Source organism: Ursus maritimus, unplaced genomic scaffold, assembly GCF_017311325.1.
Source record: "Ursus maritimus isolate PB19 unplaced genomic scaffold, ASM1731132v1 scaffold_6, whole genome shotgun sequence".
NCBI lineage: Eukaryota > Metazoa > Chordata > Mammalia > Carnivora > Ursidae > Ursus > Ursus maritimus.
The window spans coordinates 19,209,519-19,223,813 of NW_024426774.1; the positions used below are offsets into that span (position 1 = coordinate 19,209,519).

The 14,295-nt window shown below is 48.4% G+C and overlaps 1 protein-coding gene across 1 annotated transcript in view; it reads left to right on the top strand.

The window, feature by feature from the left end:
• EFR3B (EFR3 homolog B) overlaps positions 1-14,295 on the top strand; it is an 83,309-nt gene that overhangs the window by 21,083 nt on the left and 47,931 nt on the right. The gene's annotated exons all lie outside the window — the stretch shown is intronic.

Sequence of the window (14,295 nt, forward strand, 5' to 3'; positions counted from 1 at the left end):
AGGAAACCAGCAGAGGCTTGGATGACCTGTCCAAGGTCACTTAGTTCATAGTCCTGATTTTGCTTAATTCCAAAGCTCTTTCTATGCTATAAAATACAAAATGGTGGCTATGTTATGACACAATTTCTATTTGGAGTGAGTACCTGCTAGGCCCACATCCTCCAAGGCTTTGCCTAAATTCTCCCTCCCCCAGAGAATTAATCTTCCTTAACCAACCCAGCCTAATTCAGTCTTCTCTGAATTGCTGTAACACATGCAACTTTGCTTGAGAAACCTCAGTCCACCCAGGCTGGCTTACATTTTATTACTTGTGCCTTTCTCTCCAATAGACTGTAAGAGTTCTGAAAACCAGACCTGTGTCTTGTTAGCACCCCGTATACCCAGGCAGCCTTTGGCACGGTGGGGGCCCATAATAGGTGCTCCATGTATGTGGACAAGCCTATTTCTCCTTCCAGTGGTAGCCAAGCTAGCATGGGGCTGGCTGGTCATTCAAAGGGGCAGTGGGAGAGGCTCTGGGGTGATATTGGTCTTGTGCCCCTGGGAGCAGATCAGAGTCCTGTGTCAAGGTCCTCTGCGTATTACCACCTCCGCTCAAAGCAAGTGCCTTTGTCTTTGTTATTACATGCCAACTTTTAAAAAACTTCTTATTTTGAAAAATGTATTCACAGGTCGTTGCAAAGAAATGCACTGGGAAACCCGTCCCCCACCACCCCCAGTGTTTGCTTCTTGCATAACTATCGTTGAGCATCAATACCAGGAAACGGACATTGGCACCATCCACAGAGCTAGTTCAGATTTCATCGTGAGTTACCTATAACTTAAAAAAATAATCCACCTTGAAAATCATCTTCTTCTACCTGGGCACATTTTCTTCATACACTTGCCTGACATCTTTACTTTCACTTCAAATCTTTATACACATCCATGCTTTGAAGTTAGAGGGCCTCTCTTGCTCTGTTCCTGACTCTGTTCCTTGCTCCCTGTGTGGTCTTGGTCAAATTCATTAACCTCTCTGAGCTCTGGTTTGCTCCTCCGGAAAGTGACAATACTAACCTCATGGGATTCTTGTTCAAGTATGAAGTGCTTGACCTACGCACGTGATATCATCGGCGCTCAGGAAATGCCAGTGTGTCCTTTCTACCCCACCGATACATGGAAAGCCCTCTTTTTCTCACAATTCAGTGGAATCCTTCTCTTTTAAATAGTGTTCAAATTTGGTCTCCTCTCAAAATTACTTTTCCATCCCATCTCTTGTTGCCTCTGCAGTCCTGCTCTGTGTATGTGCAACATTTAATTAGTATGATCCTGATTATATGTTCCATGTTCCTGTCGAATATATTTTTATTTCTATTTTTGCCTATCAGGGATTTAAGGGTATCTGAGGGCAGACCTCCATGCGTTGATTTCAACAAGTCACCGTATTGGATGAGCCTGGGGATGGTGCCGTCTTTAAAACAAGGATGATTACATCAACCTCATAGACTTTTCTGTAAAGATGAAACAGACAAATGCAAGTGAGACACAGCATAGCACCTGGTCCAGACAGGCTCGAAACATGGTAGCAGCTGCTCAGTGGAGCTTTGTCCTTGGGTATCCGAGAGCTGATGTGTCTCTACCTAGATTTGGATTTAAATCTCTAAACACTTGTCTGTGTTTTACTTCATGCTCCAAGTATAAAATAAAACCAAGAGACTGTCAGGGTCATTTTGCTCTGAAATTCCATTTTATTCTGTCTTGCCTTCTCTCTCCTAAGCTGGGAAAGAGATTTTAATAGTTATTATTAGATTAATATTAATGATGATAATAGTTAATAGTATCTAACTGCTTATTATATGCTAGGAAGACTTCACAGAAGTGGTTCTGTTTTGCCCATTTCTTGCAGATGGGTTGCTGGAGGCACAGAGAGCTTGAATACCTTGCCTAAGTGTGCACAGCTGGTGAGACCTGGAACTGGGGTCAGACTGCAGGCTGTCTGGCTCCTGAAAATAGTTGGGATAAATTTTTCCTACTGTCAGTGCTCAAAGAGACAAAGAATAGAAAAGCATTCTGTTTATTTTTACTTATTAGTATTATTTTTTTTAGAGAGAGAGATGGAGAGAGTGTGAGCTGTGGGGTTGTGGGGGGAAGAAGGGCAGAGGGAGAGAGAGAATCTTAAGCATGCTCCACGCCCAGCACAGAGCCTGACCTGGGGGCTTGATCTCACGACCCTGAGATCATGACCTGAGCCAAACCAAGAGTCTGACACTCAACCGACTGAGTCACCCAGGCGCCCCACAGTCTGTTATTTTAATGAATTTCTCACTAATGGAAGAGCAATACCAAAGCCCAGGGGAGCTTACAGTTAGTAAAGAATGGAAGCCTTGACACGAAATCAACTGGACACATTTCTTTTTTTTTTTCATCCCCAACCTCAATTAAGGTGGCAATCAGATTAACCAAGATTGGCCGGAAAGCAGTGAGCATGTTGGAAACGTGGGGGGCTCAGAAAGGTCAGGCTGCTGACAGCTACTGGTTTGTCAGACATGGTTTGGTCCAAACTGTCTCCCCAGGGACAATTCATTTGCTATTTAATTCCATTCCCAATAAAATATGTCTGGAAACTTGGACCCTGCCTCCTTCCTCAAGCTCATTTTCATTAGCACATCTTCATGGTCTCTTTGCTCCCGAATCTTCCTGGACAGCGAGAGACAGGTGCTGGACCCTTCAGGCGCCCCCTGTACTGGGCCACAAGTCTGGCAGCCACAGGTCACCATTTGATTTCCTGATCCCCAATAAATCAAATCAGGCTCTCCCTGCATGGTTCCTGGCTTTAATTATCAAGGGCAAATTGCCGCATCATTCAGGATAATGAAAAATTAGAAACGACTGGGAGAAATGATTAAATAAATCAAAGTCTGGTCAAAAGGTGGAGTGGTGAGTAGCTATGAAAATGAGGTTCTGGAAAATACTGAGTGGGAAGGTAGATACAGTACAAAAAGAAGAAAGGATTTAACACTATACTGTTTGATCCCAATTTTATGCTTATATTTAAAAATACGCACAAACACGGAAACAAATACACTAATTTTTTTTTTTGGAAACAACAAACTTTATGGGAAATTGAAAAAGAAATGAGCAGAGCAACAATTACTTGTGAAAAATAAAAAGAACATACAATTGTACATTCAAGAATTTTCGTGGAACATTATGACCCATCAAATTAAGATATCCACATTCTCTAACACAGATGAACTGATCTGAGAAAAGGCAGTACAAAAATATTCTAGTGTAGTGCTGCCTAATAGAACTTTCTGTGATGATGGAAAGGCTCCATTATCTCTGTGCTGTCTGGGAATCTTCTAGCCACATGAATACTTACCACAAATGCGCTAAAATTTTAATAGTTAATCACAAATAGTGTGATTATGTGATATTTACATTCATTTTTATTTCTTCCTATTTTACAAATGTATACACGTGAGCATGGAGTCCTTTTAAAATTAGAAACGAGAAAGAACGGAAAAGGGAAGATGGAATCTTTTCGGTTTTCTTCAATTTTTCTCCCTTTGAAGACTTGTTGTTTTTTCCTTCTGTGGATTCACCTGCACTTACCAGCTCTCTCCAGCCCTAGAGATCCAGCTCAGGTCTTCCCTCTTCCAGGAAGCCTTCCTGGACTCACTGAAGTCCTAGAGATTTCTTCAGGCTTATGGACACCTTTGTCTCATTGTGATGCATCATCAACTTTAAATATGTGTCAGTCCCAACTAGAGAGTAAGTTCCTTGATGGCAGAAACTATATATTTTAAATTCCTCCTCTTCCCCACCCTACCCAGCAAGTACTGTGCATTGTGCTGGATCAGTTAGCATCAGCTGGACCCAGGCCGGGTCCCCTCCGGAGCCACTTGAGTCAGACGCCCCTTGCTCTCCAAACTTTGTTGTGCTTCCTCCAATTCATCTGGAGGGGGTGTCTGTGCTATCAGCCCTGGGCTAAATTTCATTGTAAATTGCTCAAATAGAATTAGTTTGCTTTGGTAAGGATGACCAAGTCCAGGCCTTGCCTTTACAAGAGGACTGTAAAGCTAAGAAAATAAATATGAACTATTTTGAGCAAAAAGGCATTGCTCTTGGTGAATGGGGATAATGCAGTTGATGTTTATAAAAAGGAAACTAAGGGCCAGGAGAGGAGGTGACTTCGCCGGGTCTCACGCTGATCAAAGGCATCCCACGTCATACCAGCTTTCCTCCAGTCCTGCTGGGCTCAGGATACTGTACTGAGGTCAGAGGAAAGAGACCTGGGGAATTTACAGTGTATCTGGGGGGAAGAAAATATGAGTCACTGAAATCACTTAGACCGAGCAAGAGCGTGTGAGACAGTACAGGAATACAGCTGGAGAGCGGAAGGTGACGCCTAGTGCCGGGACTGTTATTAATGGAGGTCTTTCAAGGAAGATCCAGCAGGTGCCAGGATCCACCCAACATAATGATTTCAAGACCTCAGGTCCGAGGTTCTGATGCCCCTGCCCCTTCACCATCCACAGGTTCTGCACGGTCCTTGCCACCCTAACACCCTGTCATCGGCAGGTGCAGGGCTCTCTGTAACTAAGGGCCTGCCCATCTGCTGCTCTTCACACCTCCCTCTCTTGTCCCAGCTGATGTGGCCTCTGGCTTCTGGGCCAGCAGTCCCAGGAGGAGAGCATGGGCAAGAGGCCCCCTACGGCGAGGGAAGGACATGAAGACACCCCCACCACCACCACCTTGATGGGCCACCCCATGTTGAATACTAAGTCGAAGGGTTGACATTTAATGAGTTAGCCACACTAACTGCTTGGCTGTGAAGCACTAAATCAAACAAAGATTTGCCTCAAAACTGCACATAGAATGACTTGAAGCCAGGAGACTGGCCAAGGGGCGGTGACAAGGACTGGAGATCAGGTGTCCGGCAGGCGTCCTAGCACAGTGGCTGTGGCCAAGGAAAGCACGGGATAAACCTGAGGAGTCGCTGAGGTTATTTTTGGGCAAGTGATGGGAGAATTCGAGGAACCTCATGGCAGAAAGTCACATGCTGTGTGGCCTGAGGTAGGGCACCCCCCGCTGATCCTGCTTCTTTCGCTGTAAAATGAGAATAACGGTGCATACCTTGCTGGGTTGTTATGAGTATATAGTAAATATTCGTCGTGTGATGCTAAGGCTGGAGGAGGTGGTGAACCCTGGTGTTTTCTTTAGGTAGTAAAGATCAGCACCTGAGAAGCTGGGGCAGTGATGAAGGGCAGGGAGGACTCCAAAGGAATGAACCTTGTATCTCAGGGCATCTGACAGAGGATGTGTTAATGGGGAATTTGGAGCCAGGGCCCTAGGTGTTGAAAAGAATGATGTGTTTATGTTGTTTGAGATTTTCTGTTTGTTTGCTTCAGACCACCCATTGCCCTGGTTAGGGGGTGGCTCCTATCAAGGGGACAGATCAGTGCAGGAAACAGCATCGGGCAAGTGGGCAAAGGAGAAAGAAACAGGGCTGCAGAGTAGGAGTCGCAGGGACGCCGATGCTGCTGGCAGACAAGGTGAGAGGTCCAGAGTCCCCAGAGCCTGCCAGCAGCTGTGAGATCTGCCACCACATGCCAGTGCTTCTCCCCCTGCCCGCGCACCAGAATCCAGAGGAACACCTCGGGCCCCTCCTGAGACTCAGGGGTAATTCTGATGAGCAGTCAGGGCCGCAGGAGCTGGCAGGCAGGGGCCAGTGTGCGGCAGGGGCAGGGCAGAAGGAACCCTGGCCCCAGGCCACCCACCGTCCAAAGCACCCCTCCCACCCCACCCCTGCTCACCTGGAGGGAGCTTGGCTCCAGTGAGGTACAGAGGGTGGTGACCCCAGAAGATGGGCCAGAGTCAGGGCTTCTGCAATGGGCACATTTCCCCGAGGCCTTCCTAGACCTCTGTTCCTTTATTGTCCCCTTACTGACCTTGAAAGTCGTGATTCCTTCTCTGCCCAGTCACACGCTCAGTCTTCATTCAGCAAATATGTATAACCATTGACCCACTTCCCCAAAGGCTAGACCCTGTCCAGACTCTGGGCTTCAGCAGGGACAAACAGGCAAGGCTCTTGCTCTCGGGGTACTCACCTGCAAGTGGGGGAGCCCGAGTGTAGACACATATGAAGTGTGTCAATTGGTTAAAAAAAAAAAGTGTTGTGAAGAGAAATAAGTCAGGGATAGAAAATTAAGGAGAATGGGGGTCAGGGAAGTTCCTACCAGTTAGGTGATATTTTGGGCAGAAACCTTAGGGAAAAAAGTGGGGGAGCCCAGAGGAAATAGGAAGAATGTTCCAGCCATAGGGAAATAGCAAGAGGGGCAGGGGGCCGCTGAGGCTGATGTAAACATTCTGAAGAGTTTTCAAGTCCAAGAAGGCCACTGAAATCCTGCCATTATACACTGTTAATACCTACTGGTGCGATTTTTCAGTAACCAGCCCAGCTACAAGCTAGTCAAGTTGGCTGTATCACTTTTCCCTCACTTTCTTAAAATAGGTATGGGGCGCCTGGGTGGCTCCTTCGGTTAAGTGCCGACTCTTGGTTTCGGCTCAGGTCATGATCTCAGGGTCATGAGATCGAGCCCCACGTGGGGCTCTGTGCTCAACCAAGGAGTCTGCTTAAGATTCTCTCCCTCTTAGACGAAACCAGAAAGGGAGACAAACTGTAAGAGACTCTTCATCTTAGGAAACAATCTGAGGGTTGCTGGAGGGGAGGGAGTAAGGGGGAGGGTTCCTGGGTGATGGATGTTGGGGAGGGTATGTGATGTAATGAGCACTGGGTATTATATAAGACTGATGAATCACAGACCTGTACGCCTGAAACAAGTAATATTATATGTTAATTTAAAAATGTTTTTTAAATAAAAAAAAAGATTCTCCTTTTCCCTCCCCTTCTACCTCTCCTCGTGAGGGCTCATTCTCTCTAATAAATATATAAATAAAGTCTTTAAAAAAAACAGGTATAAAAATATTAGACAGGACAGGTCCTGGTGATGGAGAACGATCCTTAATAAATTTACTTTTAGCATCGTGTGGTTGGATCTGTTAGACACAGTCCCCAGAGAGTAAGAGAGAGCCCTGGGGGAGAGTACTTCTGCCTTAGAAATAAAATGGCTCAGAATTTAAAAGGTTCTTTGACAGGCACATGGCTGTGAGTTAAACTCCACCTAATTCTATGTACTCCCATTAGGAATAAGTACCATCAGTAGCAGGATTAAAGAAATACATGAAACAGTATCAATGAATCTCTCGTAGCAATGAACTGTTTTCAAATTCTTTTAAATGCCTTCTGCTCTTTGGGGTTTTTTTCCCCCTGGTCGGGATGTGGCTACTTTGAATACACCTTCTCCTGGTTGGAAGCTTTCTAGTGGTGCCTGTGGGTTCCTATCATCTCCTGAGCTGCTTTGGCACCAGGGGTCAGGGGTCCTGACCAAGCCTTGCCAGACATCTCCCTTATCAGAGAGGAGGTTTTTATCTTCTGCTTTCGTCTCTGATTACTTACCAGGAAGTGCAGAGTGCTGCTCAAGGCTTTCTGCCCTCTGGCTGAGATTCCAAAAAATCTCTCTAGTTATGTGACTAGTCCCTTTCTAACCGGGAGCAGATAAGATAATAAATAATCGAGTCAGGTTTATTTTCCTCAGTGATTCATTCTTGTGTTTCTTTCCTCCAATCAGGATAAGGTCAGCTATATGACTTTGTAGTTGTCCACCCCATCCTCTCCTGAAAGTCACCCTGTGGTACATGCTTAAAAACAAACAAAAAACGACTAACTTTTTCTATTCTTCCTCTCCGCTCCAAAAGAACAGGCCTATTTATTTTGCTTCTCTAGCTAATTTTCCTTAAAACTGGGTATGTAAAGGGTTAAAAAACAAACTAAAAACTCCAGAGTCCAACACAGCAGATCAGTTTACGGACACTTGTATACTGGTTTCCGTCATATAAACACCCTACCTCTGCCCCATGCCTTCCAGATTCTACTGTTAGAGATTATTTTGTTTTACTTTAGAAAATTTTTTTTTTTTTTAAGAAGTATATGCCCTCTGGAAGACTGTTTATCAGCTACTAGCATCTTGTGAATTAGATAATCAGATCACTGAGACAGGGAATTTTGATTTTTAGCAGGGTGCTAATAAGGGCATGTTTCTAGGACCAATGTAAGCAGCCTGAAGGCCTCAAATGCCTTAGTTGGAGGGCCTTAGGGAAGGGGAGAGAAATGAGGAAAAGGTGAAATGCTTTACAGAAAAGCAGTGGAGGGGAAAACAGGAAGAAAGTGGCAGAAGGAGGGGACAAGGGGGCTCTGACTTTTGCTCCCCTGCCCATTTGCCCTGAGCAATCAGATCCTGTGTCATAGCATTGGTAGTCGGTCATGTCCTGGCCGACGACCCTCAGAGCTCCAGCCTTGGTCTCCCTCACAAGCACTCTCCTTCCTCGCTGAGTACCTGCTGGACAACCCCACCTGATGTCCCCACTCCCCTGGCCCCAGCCACCCCTGTCTTCCCCTATTCTCCCATCGTTGTACTGGAAAGCTCCCAGTCCTACTTGGTTGTACTGGAAAGCTCCCAGTCCTACTTGGTAGCATCCTCCCCACAGAACCACTCCAGTCTTCGAATTCTGCCCCTTCCTCTCTGTCCCCACTCCCCTGGCCCCAGCCACCCCTGTCTTCCCCTATTCTCCCATCGTTGTACTGGAAAGCTCCCAGTGCTACTTGGTAGCATCCTCCTTTTCTCCCCACAGAACCACTCCAGTCTTCGAATTCTGCCCCTTCCTCTCCCATCCGGACAGCATCCCTCACTTCAGGCATTTACTCCTGCCCCGGGGCGATTCACTCACTTATCTCTGCCTTCAACCTCTGAGTCCGTCTCAGGTCCAGCCACCCCCAGGTTCATGGTCTCTGTCACCCCTGCTCACGAGACTCCCAGGGCTCCCTGGTAACTGTGGCAACACCTAACCTGTCCGGCCTGTTGCTCGAAGCTGTCCTCAGTCTGGCCCAGCCTGGCCGCCTGTGCTTTCCTTCAAGGGAGCTGAGGGAGAGAGAGGAGGGAGAACAGTATCACTTAATCTGCACCCACGCCCCCGCCCCAAGGAGTCATGCCACCTTCATTTTCCATCGAGGAAACACGGCTCTAGGCTAAGTAAGTTATTCAAGTCAAACAGTCAGAAATGGGAAGAGCTGGGATTTCAGCCCAAGCCCGTCTGCCCCCTGAGCCCAAATGTTTAACCACTGTGCTCGGGAGCCTGGCACCCCCAGTGCGGTCCCCAGACCAGGGGTGGTGGCAGCACCTGCGAGCATGGTGGGGACGCAGGGGTTCAGGCCCCATCCCTGCGGGCTGAACCAGAATCTACGTTTTAGTAGATTCCCCAGGTGACTCCTGGGCCCTTTACGGTTCGAGATGTTAGAGGAGAAAAAAGTGTTCCTTGACCCTCTTAGGGCTGGGTCTGAAAATGAAACTGACAAAGATTAGCGGGACACACGCACACGGATTTGAAGTTTTACAGGAACTTGGGCGCCTTTACAAGAGAAGGAGACCTGAAGACGAGACCAGAGCAGGGAGTTTTCATACCTTTTAGGCAAAGACACAAGAAACTTGTGAAGAATTGACAAGACAAAGGGGTTCGGACTACGGGTAGTAGACGGTGAAGAAGTAACTAGGCAGATATGGGTTAGCCTAATAAAGTTTGTTTGCACATTCCTCTGGTGACTCTCTGCATTTCTACCTTTCCAGAGAGGGGGAGGTTTTAATTGCCTTCAGTTCAAAATAATGTTTATGTCAAAGAGCCATATTTTGAGGTGGCATATTTCGATTCCCTTCAAGATGGTTCTTCTCTTTCCATACAAGCCCTTGGCTTTCCCAGCTCCATGACAGTGCCAACCCCTCCCCTCCCTCGTATAATAGTTAACCTCATGGCCCCTGGATTTTGGGGTCCAAATCCTGGCCTGCTACTTAGCAGCTGTGCCACTCTAGGCAGGTAACTTAACGTTTTGATGCCTCAGTCTCCCCATCTATAAAATGATGATAAAATAGGACCACCCGGTGGGGTTGTTGTAAAGATTTCTCAAGTTAAAACCAGTACAGGTTTAGCACTGTGCCAGGCACAGGAAGAAGAAAGTGCCCACTGTGTTGATATTTCGATTCCCTTCAAGATGGTTCTTCTCTTTCCATACAAGCCCTTGGCTTTCCCAGCTCCATGACAGTGCCAACCCCTCCCCTCCCTCGTATCATAGTTAACCTCATGGCCCCTGGATTTTGGGGTCCAAATCCTGGCCTGCTACTTAGCAGCTGTGCCACTCTAGGCAGGTAACTTAACCTTTTGATGCCTCAGTCTCCCCATCTATAAAATGATGATAAAATAGGACCACCCGGTGGGGTTGTTGTAAAGATTTCTCAAGTTAACACCAGTACAGGGTTTAGCACTGTGCCAGGCACAGGAAGAAGAAAGCGCCCACTGTGTTGCTCACCTGTGTGAATCCTACCCCACATCTTGTCCCTTCTGTTCTGAGAAGCCCTGCCCTGACCATCAGAACTCTAGCCGATCTCTTCCTTTCTGGAATCTGTGGCAAATTCTGGGACAGCAGTCACAGCATTGTAGCTTGGGGAAAATCTTTTCCTCTTATTGTCTTGATGAAGAAACGTTCTCAAAGATAAAATGGCAGAACCACGACTTGAACCTGGAGTTCAAAGCGACAGAACCAGGACTTGAACCCAGTACTTTTCAGACTCCAAAATTAGCACTGTTTCCAATATACTAGACTTATAGCATTGTATACCTGTCTATCCCATTTTGGTAGGCAGTGCATACGCCTTGGAAAAAGAATGTTAAAAGTATTCATCATGGCGATATTTGTAATTTCAAAAAAATGAGGAAATGTTGGTTTGAGCAAATTGCAACGGATTCCTTTACCTTATGACTTCCAGAGGCTTTAATATGCTAATTTGTACTGTGAATCTGAAATCGGGACATTTGGCATTCCCACTTTCTTACATTTACTTGTCCTTAGACTCTTGTCCTGAGGAGTGCTTGTTAGCGTCTCAAAACCAGTGTTCCACAGAGCATGGTTTGGGGGATGCAGCTCTGTTCTCCAGAGCCCCCCTCTCTCCCCATGGACTCATCAGGTCATTGAAGTTCACCCTCACTTCTGCCACAGTGAGGCTGGCAAGCTGGGATGAGCCAGCAGGAGGTGAAAGAGTTTATTGAAGAGAGAGAGAGTGAGAGCAGACACAGACAGACCATCCAGGAGACTTGGAAAAGAAAGGAGTGGGAGTCTGTCTTTCTTTGGGATCTGTGGGTTTTTATTGAGGACAGTGGTCTGGTGTACCTGCCTCTCAGGCATCCAGGAACTGGTTAGAACAAAGACGAGGACCCAGGTGTTATTCCTTGGAGCCAGGGGATCTGGAATATGTAGATGATAGCTTCCCCTGGTCATTGTCAGCTGGTCCTTCCTTAGATGTTATCTATTTTAGAGAAATCCATGAGCTTCTTGTCCCTTACAAGGAGGACATATGATGCTTGCATCACAAGGCATGTCTGAGGTGGAGTGGGGGAGCAGGTCCTAGCAAGAATAGAAGCCCCAAAAGAAGCAAAGGAAAAAAACCCAGCTTTTCCTCTCGTGGGGACCCTTCTGTTTCGCTGTCTCAACACACGACCACTGCTATGCCAGTGACTGTCCTCCCGAGCGCCAGTCCCAGGGAGTGTCTCCAGCAACACTCTTGCTTTATCTCGTCAGCATCTGACTCTGCTCTGTTGTGAGAGTGCCTGGCGTGTCACATTGGCATTGGGGTTTGCAGAGGCAAGACGGTTTGGGGACCCTGGCTGCGGGAAGGTGCTGGGCAAGCACTGGAGGTGGAGGTCAAGGCATAGTGATTTGCAAGTGCCTCGAGCTGCCTCGGGCAAGCGGTACATGTCTCAGACCCACAGGTCAATGAGGTTTGATCTGAAGGAGCGTGCCTTGAGTCTCACTGCTCAGGCCTTTGGATGTGCACCGGCCTCGGTTGCTGTCGCTGAGCAAGTGGTCAGTGGGGAGAGCCCCACCAAGGTGTACGAGCCGCTGCAGAGCAGCTGGCAGCCAGGGAAGGGCTCGGCTGCTCCGGGCCTGGGAAATGCAAGGGGAGGACAGTCCTAGTGACCCTTCACTGGGAGCTACCAGGCCCAGCCCTACTGCAAGGGCTTTGCCACCAGCAGCTCACTTTGACCTCACAACAGCCTTGTGCCATGAGCCCAGGACACTCACGAACACAGTGATGTTATGTGCTCAAGGAAGCGGCAGTGCTGGGATTTAGCTAGAAGCCATGCTGTGGGGTGCCTGGGTGGCTCAGTTGGTTAAGTGTCTGCCTTCGGCTCAGATCATGGTCTCAAGGTCCTGGAATGGAGCCCCACAGCTCTCTCTCTCTCAAATAAATAAATAAATAAATAAATGAAATTTTAAGAAAGAAATGAAAGCCGTGCTGTTGACCACCTGCCTCTTGAGCCCTCAAGGGGTCTGAGGAGGTTGGAAAGGAAGAACAGACTAGGAAAAAGCACCAGGACGGAAGTCAGGAAGCCCCCCAAAAGCAATGGCAGGTTTGCTGATGGGGGGGGGGGAACCTGCTCTCCTGTCTTGTTCTTTTGGCCTTCTTACCTCTCCCTGTCTGGTGGGACAGTGCCCTGGGGCCTTGAATGTGACTGGTTCTCACCGGCATGGGCTCCTCCCGCCTCTGTGCTGGGAGAGGCATGTTCCAGGAAGAGGCCTGTGAGTTAGAGAAAGAGGCACTGGAGCAGAAGGGGGGGCATGAAGCACACTCTTCTCGAGACAAGAGAGCAGGAGACCAACAGGCTGTCTGGTTTCTACTGGGAAGAAACTGAGCCAGCGTCCCTAGACCGAGATACAGCCAGGCCTGCTGCCCCTGGGAAGTGGCTCCTGGTCCCACTGGTAGCACCAAGAGCCCTCAGCCCCCTTGGTGGCCCTGCACAGGGCTTTCTGCCCTGAGTACCCAAAATGGGCTTGTGCTTTCTCGACAAGTCTGAGTTTCTAACAACCATGAACTTGGCCTCTGTCTCGTGCAGGCCCTGCCTCCTAGGCCTCTCAGAAATGTTCGAGGAAGGGACTGGCATGGGGACTTTGCAGTCCCAGCTTCTCCGTGATGCTCTTTCCTCACTCCTTTAAAACACAAACGGCCAGTGCTCCTGGTCTGGGGACAGTGACGAAGGAGGCTGCCGGGAGAGTGTAGGGCATGTCCCGTGGGCATCTTGGAAAGAAGCGTGCTGATGGCTGCACTGAGCAGAGGGCAGGATGGCCGAAGGGGGAAGGAGGATGGATTTAAATCCCAGGCTTGGAGGCCGGAGACAGAGAACGCCACCCCTGGGAGCTGTTCCGTCAGGAAAAATAGCCCTGGCTGGAATCCAGAGCTGGAACACCCCTCCCAGGCGTGGGCAGAGAGATGAGGAGATGCCAGGCCAACCCAGCGAGACTGCCCCTGGAGGGCCTGGTGCAGCAGCCGCGGAGCCGTTCTGCTGCCCTCGTGCATGGGCAAGTGGGAGGCTGGGGCGCACCAACGCCTGTGAGATGGGCGAGGGGGGCATGGGTCAGTTACCTGACATCCCGTCCTCCTTTGGCTTGCCCCTTGCCTTCTTCAAGAGAGCACCTGTTCCCTTGTACCGGAGTCACCCCGGGGCCCAAATCACTGCTCCTTCCTCCTCCTGGCACTGCCTCCCTGCACCCCCTCCCAATCAAAATTCCCAGAGAGCTGCCTTTCTCCGCAGCTGTAAAGCTCTTTGTGTGGTTCAAGTAATTCCCACTGAAGTAATTCATTCTTTTCCGAATGACCCGTAGGCCTGATCCTTCCATGTGCATTTGCATTTCAACTGGAGAGTTTATACAAGCAAAATTAAGCATTAATTGGGAGAATGAGGGAGCAATTATTTTGGGGGGTGGACTTTCCCAGGCCCTTCGCTGCCCTCCCCTTGGCCCCTCCCATGATGCCCACTCCCCGCCCACAGGGCAGGGGGTGGTGTGGCTGGGAAGAGGAAGGAGAGACCCCTGGGGTGGAAGGAAGGTGGAACAGACTTGGATCCCAGACGGTTCCGTGTCCTTTGTCCACTGACAGTTTTTATGGTGGGACCTACAAGAGTCAGCTTTTTCTTTTCCCGAGGTTTGTTCTGTTACCGCTGATTTCCTAACACCATCATTTCACAGCACCCAAAGACAAAGAAAGAGGTCATGTCAGACGGCCTTCTACGTGGAATAGATTCAGCTTTCTAAAAATGTACCACATTGTTCTTGGTCTCTCGCTTTGCCACAGGCCAGTGGACACTTTGTGGGGTGGG